The sequence below is a fragment of the Ruditapes philippinarum genome, unplaced genomic scaffold (assembly GCF_026571515.1).
Source record: "Ruditapes philippinarum isolate M1 unplaced genomic scaffold, ASM2657151v2 ctg190_1_1_1_1, whole genome shotgun sequence".
NCBI lineage: Eukaryota > Metazoa > Mollusca > Bivalvia > Venerida > Veneridae > Ruditapes > Ruditapes philippinarum.
Window position 1 is genome coordinate 112,432 of NW_026853762.1, and position 10,088 is coordinate 122,519.

Below are 10,088 nucleotides of genomic sequence, written 5' to 3' on the forward strand. Positions count from 1 at the left end.
GGTCTTTTTCTGTAAAAGAAAAAAGCAGAACCTTGATAATAAGGTCCTTAATAATTATTTTACATCATCTTCACTTAATTCGGTATTCTTTAAAAAAGTATTTTAAAGAAAATTGGAAAAGATTAAGGAAAAGAACAAAAAAAGGGAAAGTCGCTCTCTGCTACATTTCAAGATTTTGAGAAATGACTGAAAAGGAAGCCAGCTACATTGAAGATGGAAACATATATAAATATAGTCTAATCTCCGTATTGAATAATCTGCAAAAATCCACTAGTCAATTTAATAAATACATTTACAACTTCCAAGTAAAATCAAAACTGTTTGAAACATATTATTATATAAGGAAACGTTAAAGTAATATCGTCGATGGTGTTCTGAAAATATTTTGTAATACAAAAGTACTCAGGTACCAGATGCTACATGGGACTTTCAGTTTTGAACTGGCATATTATTTATTTTAAAAAAATCAATCATAATGACAATGTCATACTATTTTTATAAAACTTGCTTTTTCAAAAGTAACAGATAAAAATCAAATATATATATAGTTATGAAATAACTAGAATTTCGTTTTCATATAGAATTATTTCATCTTTTCGTTTTTCATCAGTGTGTATTAAATTGTACGGTTATTCTATAACAAGAGGTGATTCCAAACGTAGCTTAAACTTTGAAAAATGCGAGATATTTGTGACGGCAGTCTTTTGATTAAATTATAGATAAGTACATTCACCCCATTCTATCAATTATTATATTATAGTAATTGACTTTTAATTGGCATTTAACTCGTAAATATTTGATGATTGTAGATCATTAAATGTGAAAGTTTCCCCATTTAGATGACTGTTTGAGCATTAAAATAAAAATTAATCTCAAAGTTCATCAACAATGTCTACTAAATATTTAGGTAGCACTCCACACTAAATTTCAACTTTCTGTCGTCAATGTCCTACAAGCAATATGTCTGATAAATCTGATCCCAAACTACACAACCTGGAAAAAGAAAACACATTTTGTTAAGAGCATATATGTCATACCATTGCAAATCTGTAATGAAATCATCCCATGTGCAACAGTCAAGCAGTTAAAAAAATTCCAATTCATTCCGTAAAAGCAAAAAATCTATAGTGGTCCGAGACCCAAAACAACATTTTTCGTCCCTCCGGCAAAAAATACCTGCAAATATACGGTCTACAAAAACTCTGTCACTGCTTTAGCAACTCCCTATGCATGCAAAATATCACAAAGAAATAGGTGCTTGGCCTTGTAGATTTTTGCTATTGCTGAAAGTTTGTACCCGCCTGTAAAATTACTTGTTTTCATCGAGCATTCTGTTTAAAAGCAATGTTTACAAACAATGGCGACCTTGACATCAACAATTATCAGCATGTGATTTCTAACCATGTTTTCGAATTTGCCAATGATCATATTACATGTCACAAAAACAAATTTCATGCTGAAAATGCATTTTAAAGACAACCAGTCATTTAAATCCACAATAGTCACTATATCCATGAAATCCTCCCTGGCCATTCGAAGCTGCGGCTTCATTTAGTGTGGTGTGCTGCCTTACGACGTACTACTTTGGTCTGAATACGACAGAACAAATTTCATGGCAGAGTTTTGATGATTTAACCTAGCAATTTCATATTTCTTAGTGGCTAGAATGTAACATATAAATGAAGCTTGTTGCTTTTTTGCATTATATGAACTTAAAACTACAGTCTCACTTTCAACCCGGCAGAGCCCCGGTAGACGTCCGGGTACCACCGGGAACAACCGGGGTACATCCGTTAATCTACCGGCAACGTCCGGGATGATCCGGGATGTTCCGGGAACATCCGGCATTCGACCCCGGAAGGAATAAAATATTTAATATTACCGGGGTGGTCCGGGAAGGTATAGCTTTGCCGGCTTCATCCTTAGCTCTGCCGGGAACGACCGGGGTTAAACCGGGGAAACACCGTAGCTCTGCCGGCACAAACCGGGGACGATCCGGGGTATGATATAGCCGGTAGAGGTACGGTAAAGCCCCGGTATATACCGGCAGCGCCCCGGTAACTACAGGCAGAGCCCCGGAGGATAAAGGTTGATCTACGGTTGATCCCGGTAGAGCCCCGGCAAAGCCCAGATCATTTCAAAACAATAACGACAATTTGCGATAATTGCACTTGTTTGTTTTAAAACCCTTCCCATTTCCCTTCTAACTAGTGTGACATAAGGATTTTTCAGAAAATCATCATGAATTACTATTCTGAAACAATAGATATTATGCTAAATAAAAATTATGTATCAATGTTATCATTTTCAGGCGTTTTCAATCAACCGGGGTTCTGCCGGGGGGGGGGCTGCCTGGATCTTCCTGGGCTCTGCCGGGGCTCTGCCTGGATCGACCGGGGCTCTGCCTGGGTCAACGAGGGCTCTTAAATTCCGGCGTCATCCGGGAACGACCGAGGAAGCACCGGCATGAACCGTAGCTTCACCTGGGCTCTGCCTGGATGATCCGGAGCGCATCCTGGGTGGTTAGTTGGGAACTACCGTAGTGCTGCCGATGATTTAACCTAGCAATTTCATATTTCTTAGTGGCTAGAATGTAACATATAAATGAAGCTTGTTGCTTTTTTGCATTATATGAAACTAATCAAGCAATTAATTAAAAACTGTTCGTTCAATATGCTCGCCATAAAAAAATATAAAGACTGCCGTTTATAAACATACTTTTTTGGCGATCAGTTCAAACAAATATCATTTCATTACAAACATTTTGTACAAACAAAATTTACAAACAATAATGAAAAATACAATACAGAGTTGTAAAGTGGCTATATACGAAAGCATGGAATGCTTATAAAGACCTTTTCCTAAGATAGGATACCTTGCCATAAATGATATGGGTTATTTGACGATATTTACATCAAGATTGATCTAGGTTAATACTTTATCAGATTTGTTTTTATTTTTAATTGTTTTCCATCATTTTGATATAAAAATATCAAAAGATGACAGCTGGTGATTTCACATTCCCAATCAGTATCAAATCGGCTTAGATATATAATTTAGTTTTGTCTAAAAATAAAAAATAGTCTGAAAGGGCGATAAAAAATAAGCATTGCTATTACTTAACATACTAAAATAAAAAAGGTTTTTGAGACAGTTTCGTTAATTTTATTTTGTTTTCATTTTAATATATATGTTTGAAGCGGACAGCTAGTAATGTTGCTGGAACTTGTCGTTCAAACATATTGCCCTTCGTTATAAACGTTGCTATGCGTAAAATAATGATCTTAAACGGTAATTAAAAACATTGAAATATAATAAAACTTCCAATGTCCATTATTTCACATTGTTAGTATCAACACAATGTCTTATGGTTAGCAAAGTTCATATTCAATTCAGTTGGAGATGGGTCAACATGTGCTAACAATTCGACATTTGCTTTCTTTATAATAATGCTAAAGATGTCTGAATATACCTCTAAGCTGTTTCAATTTGTCACACATTATATTTGGACCGTTCCGGTGGTAACAAAACTGTGTCATTTATTGAAATTATTTCTCTTTCAGTAAAATCTAAGAACTAATGAGAGGGAAAATGCCATGTAAACAACTTCACAATAACAAGTTAGTATTGAATCGGATTTACTAATTAAAGGAACGGACTGCAAATTTAATCCTTGACCAATGTATTATTATATTGTCATGAACTTTATGTATATTCATTAGGCATAAACTATCAGTATTAAATTTTAAATACAAAAACTGCTTGCATAATTAAAACAATTCAAAGCTAAAATTTAAAACATCAGTGTCTTTAGTTTCTTAATACATTTAAGCAGAGACAAAACTTGAAGCCGCCATGTTCATTGCGGTTCCGATACTCTGGGTTGCAAATACTTGTGGCGCCATCTATGCCGGAAGTGACTAATGAGATGCGCCTGTCTCCTTGCTTGTTTAGTCATCCAACCTCTTGGCGCTGGTTTGGTTCAGGTACCCCCTCGCGTTGAGGTTGCGTTGTTAAACAAATGCGCAGGTCTGAGAGGTTCTCGGGCGGCTGATTCTGACATAACATATTTGAGCCTTCGGTAATTAAACAGAACGTCCGAATTGATGAATTGTAACCAATTTGCTTGTTTGAATTTAAGATTTTAATCTTAAAATCATAAGTTAACTAGAATTTCGGTTTAAAGTTTATGAAATATATATGTTTAATGTAATATTTGTATCTAGTATATGTTTACATCAATTTTGAGTTGTAATGTCATTTTGTAAAATATACTGTAACAATAGACGGTTCAATTCAAAGTTTAACATATCTGGCAGTCATTTGATTGTAAACATGTTCAAAAATTTTAGATAAATACATTCATCACAATCTTTCAATTATTATATTTTATTGAATTCTAATTATCGTTTAACTCGTGAATATTTGATGTTTGTAGATCATTAAATTCAGAATATCTCCATTTAGATGATTGTTTGAGCATAAAAATCAATTTAATGTCACAGTTCAGAAACAATAAAAAAAGTATAGTGTACCACTTTGTTTTGAACGAACGGAAGTACTAATTTGTATGATTTCGATTGCTTTGCCTGCCATTTTCATGACTGCCGACATCAAACTGTTGAAAGCATTTATTTATAATTAACGTTTACTACGTTAAATGTGATTTTAGATAAGTTTTAAAAACTGACGAAACAGAAATTAATTGACAATTCACATATACAAAAGACTTTTCATTTTTGTGTTTAAAAAATAATAAATAATAAGTTTCCTATTTTGGAGTAGAAATTAGACAATGTAAGTAATACCGAACTCGAAAGGCCGCCAATAAAGATAACAGAAATGCACATTTAACAAAGGTTTAATTGATCAAGAAAGATTTGTGATAGAGGTATTTATTTTACATTTCGTTTGCATTATACTTTTTCAACTGTACAATATAATTATAATGTATACTATATAATATATCCGTGCTTATTCCTTTACGAAAGCGTCATTATTTGAAAATTAATCTTCCAAATTATTGGGAATTAAAATAGGTAAACCAGTTTGAATATAGAAGAAAAAGCAACAAAATAACAAATAAGACCATATAAAAAGTAATACAAACGGGGTTGGTTTGTTTGACAATTATCCAAATAAATATGCAAATGGATTTTCTCAACTTAGGTTAAATAATTATTTATCACATTATTAAAATAAATCAAACAGTGCAGGTATGATTGTAAAATTGTGTTGCTGTCTTTAATGTGTTCTTTACAGGTTCCTGCAAAACATTTAAATCTTCGTAAATTTCAAAATACTAGGTGTTCCAGATGTTTTCATGGTCCTAATTCAAATTTTGTGTATGTTTTGTAAACATCATGTGTATCAATGTTTCTTAACACATTTTGATGCATAAAGAATCATTTTTACAAATGAGAAAATATCTTGATGGAAGCGTGAAGGGAAGTGTACGAAATGTTTTGAAAATATGAGAATCGTTTTTATAGTTATCCGTCGCGTTTAAGATGACATTAAGCACCATATACTTAAAAAAGAGAAGCTACACAAACGAGAATCAGTTATATTATAATATTAAAATTAGAAAAAAGGGGGAAAAAGTTTCCGCTTTTCCGACGTACTTGACTCGCAATGAATTAATTGATTTATTCTTGTATTCATTTCTACTCTAAAAGCTTCAAATTTTCTAAACAGCTTCAACTCTGAAATGTTATGGTTTAACAATCAAAGCATACTTTGTGGCAAATTATTGCAAAGAAATTATATTTCATTATTGATTGCATTGCAATTGCTTTAAAGGATTGTACAATTTTCATTTCGTTTTTCATATTTATTTATAGTTATAGTTATAATTTACGCAAAAGTCATAAATATGACGCACCTTATTATCTGCAGCATTTTTAATCTGCATTAACAATTGTTCAGTGACATGATCATTTACATTTGGTTAAAATAAATACCCCAAAGGTCTACTCGAATGTGCAATGATAATATCAAAACTTTTGATCACTGAATTTTAAATGCATGTATTAAAATTTTATAACAATAGTTTCACTAATTGATACCACTGTTAGCATGGAATTAGCCGTTCAACATTATTTAGGTCATCGGCACTGCATACGAGGGTTAAAGGGTTCATTATTTTATCCACACATGAACCATTTAAAGTTTTTTTTTCCATTGCTTTCTGTTGCGAGCTTGGAATTTCTCACTTACCTGGACATCATGATCGTTTTATATTTTGTTATTTTCTGAAAAAAAAAGCAACTCATGTTATTCTCAAGTTATTGAAGATGAACTTCATTTTCTTTATAATTTATGTAATTGTTCTTAGACATTACGAAGAAAGTAAGCCATTTGAAAACAGAAACTCGAGCACATTTAAAATAATACAGATTTTGACTTTAAGAATCTTAATTAAATCTTAAAAAGATATATCTAATAAAGATTTTATTCCTGTGAACAATTGAACTGAATAAAATTCTGTATAAACTTCATATTGGTACTTTTAAATTGGAGTACAAATATCACATGCCGCTGAGAGAAAAAAGAACGAAATGAAACCCTATGACAAAAATATATCACCCGAGATTGGCAGTATCTTACAAAGTTTAGGCAAATCCTCAAACGTACAAACTTTAACCTGGTTCCCGGTATGCTCTGGAGGGTCGCTGGTAAATGTTGCCGTGTGACATAACGGATTGCTACCATCTGACGTCACATAAGGCTACATAGTTAATAAATCACGTGAGGTATAATAATAGGATTGTTACCCTCTGACGTCATTGACAGTTATATACTAAAACACGTGAAGTTTAATATTATGGATTGTTACCCTCTGACGTCATTGAAAGCTTTATAGTTAATAAATCACGTGAGGTATAATAATACGGATTGTTGTATGACGTTACATAAGACTATATAGTAAATAAACCATGAGGTGTGAATAAATGTACAATACATAATTGTGTATAACGTCCATATTTACCTAACACATGGCTTTTGTTTGCTTTCTTCTTGTGCAATGTATAAGACCGAATTATAAATTTTACCATTTTCATTCTAAAACAAAATGACAGAAACAATAGAACAAAGCAGAAAATGCATGTTTATTCAATAGGACATTTATCATAAGGCATGTACAATACTTTCATCTGTCAGGTATATTTCCTTTGCTGCATTTGAAAATATTTCTAAATTTGTTACCCGCTTTGAAATAACAATAAATTCATGTCAATGCAATAATTAAAATGCCGTTCATTGTAATAAATGACCGTTATGGAAGTACAAATTGACAATGTTTGTCATACTTAAATAAAATAATAAATAAAGAAATGCAGCCACCGTTTATCTCTTAGTATTGTAAGGGACGACTAAATTAGTTCGAATTGCTGGAGTCTATGCACATCTCTAAGCTCAAGCAGGTGAGGTGACCTGGTGTTGTTTTAAGTTTTAACACCCGAGGTTAGCCAAATCATCTTTCCTATTTCGGCGCACAATGGCCAAATTTGTGTTTTGGCGCCATTTAACCAACCAACCAAACAAAATATATTCTGCAACAATACCTGTAACCATGAGTAAATAAATGTCAGACATTGCTATGATAGCGCCAGCACGGCAGCAGTCGCTCATCATCAGAGGCTCATAGTTATAATTACATTTTTGAGTGTTATAAACGTTCCTTTGTTTTGTTTTGTTTGATGAAATGACTGTCAAAATCTTATTTACTTTAATGATGTTATCAGGAAATATTACTGGAATACATTTGTGATATTTTGTAAAATGCATTAGTGGGTGGGGTAATATTTTTTTGCAGTTTAAGTAAAAAGTTAGTAATCATATGATAATTGCATTATTATTGATTGACACTATAATTTTGTTATTTATTATTTAATTTGTAATGATATACTTAATACAATTTTAAAATTCAAAATAAATATTGATATGAAAACCGACTTCCTGATTCTATATATGTTTCATAAAATCCAAGGTACCATGTAATCCAAGCATCATTTTCTCAGCAATTGCAACAGCAAGAGGTCGGGACTTTTTATAAATAAATGAACATACATAGCAGTTTCAGAAAAACAAACTTTTAAAACTTTTGCAATTAGTTCTAGGTTGACCCCCAAATTAGGGTTTATTGACTAGACTATAATGACAAAAATATCCGCTAAACGATATATTGTTCTACTTAAACAGTTTGTTTGTTTTGTTTGTGTGTTTTGTTTTGTAATGTTAGATCTATCTAAAGTATGGTAAACATGAAATTGGTTAGCATGAATTACAACTTCATTTTTATACTTAGACAATGTTAAAATAATATGAATTAATGTAAAGCGCCATATTGAAATAGATAAATCTGAATTATAATTCCAAGAATTTTTGAAAATAGAATGTTGGTAGAAAACTAGTAAACTGGATGTAAACTCTCCACTATATTAAACACATAACATTCAGCGTAAAGTGTCTGAGCTAATTATTTTGAAAGGTACAGTAATCGTGCTGAAAAATAAAGTTATTTTAACAAATCAATGATTGCTAGCGGTTTGCAAGTTGCATTTTAAGTCTGTTTCTATATTATATACATTTTTATCTTTAAAACCAAATTGTTTAAAATGTATCCTTGTATCATAGTTTTGGGACCCTTTCGTGATAAATTCGAGTTAAATCGTATACATACACATGCACAGTGCGTTAACTTCAGTGCAGGTATTATTTACCTACACTCGAGAGCATAACCATTGATTCTGGGGTTTACTTATTATGACGGCAAAGAAAGGGATAGCGCTACAAATATCATATTCAGATGATCGTTTATTGGTTACTTTTTTTCTGGGGTTTTATATTGTGACAACAGGGAAGTGTTTTTACTTTTGCCCATGAGGCAAAACAGAAAAAACACCACAACACTTGGAAACTGTTACACACTATGGGGCTACGCCCCTGGTACAAATCAGAAAGCCTCGTATTTCAATGCTTTTTCTATTAAATGTATGATACATCTTTACCAGAAATATAGATTTTTTTTATATAAAAGAAATGCAAAAGGTTTATATTGTTTCTATTTATACTGCCTTTCAACTGCAATGCAATAATTCCGTGGACGCTGAATATGAATTGACTTGATATCCATTTATTTTTGGTATTTATATAACCAGGCTTTTTCCTTATGATACCATTATTTTACAAGTTTGTTTCTACAAATCATATTGGGTGAATTGGTTACCTTGGTACTTTCTTCAATTTTGGATAGGCTTAAAAATAACTCAAAAAGCAAAATTAAAATCGGATAAACTATACTGTATGTTTTTTAATTGTTTTAGATTTTTATTAACTAAGGGGACACATTCCTGTTCAAATTAATGCCAAACTCGTAAGACAGAAATTCGAAATATTGCGCAAGAGCAGGTACTTGCACTAAGACATTTTTGCAGTCATTTACGCCATAACGTTTTGTGGTAGCTATTGGTACGCCAGTATACAGATATTTCTTTATATTTCTCTCATTTCTCCAGACGTGATTGTATGTAGCAAGATTGGATACCTTTTCTAACCTGCGATGTAAATACGTCTTCATAAATTAAACCATCTGTGTACTGTTTTAATATTTTGTCTTCGCAGATTGCGCATGCGCGAGAAAATACATCAAATCGTTTTTATATAGAAACGAGGCAAATAGTTGAATGTCTATTAATTTGTTACAAATAATGATTTATTAAAGATGGATTCAGGTGGTTTAATTAATAATTGTCCCAAAAGACTACTACTTTAATAAGTAAGTGAAGGATAATCTTACTCGTGTAGCGTACGTCATGAATTTTACATTGCTTTTGATCATTTGAAGAGAAGAGATTGCATTCTTTAGAAAATCGATAAACAGAAATAAAAATAATGTTATTTACAAACTACCGGTAATTATAGTTGACATTGATTGTTTATAGGTTTAATACAGAGTGACGTAGATTTTCTTTCTATTATTTCTAAGTAAACCAAGATGTACTTCATATTGGTAACGTTTGTTTTATTAAAATTGTAATTATCAGTTATGTATATAATTTTTCTGTTATTGATTTATAAATAAA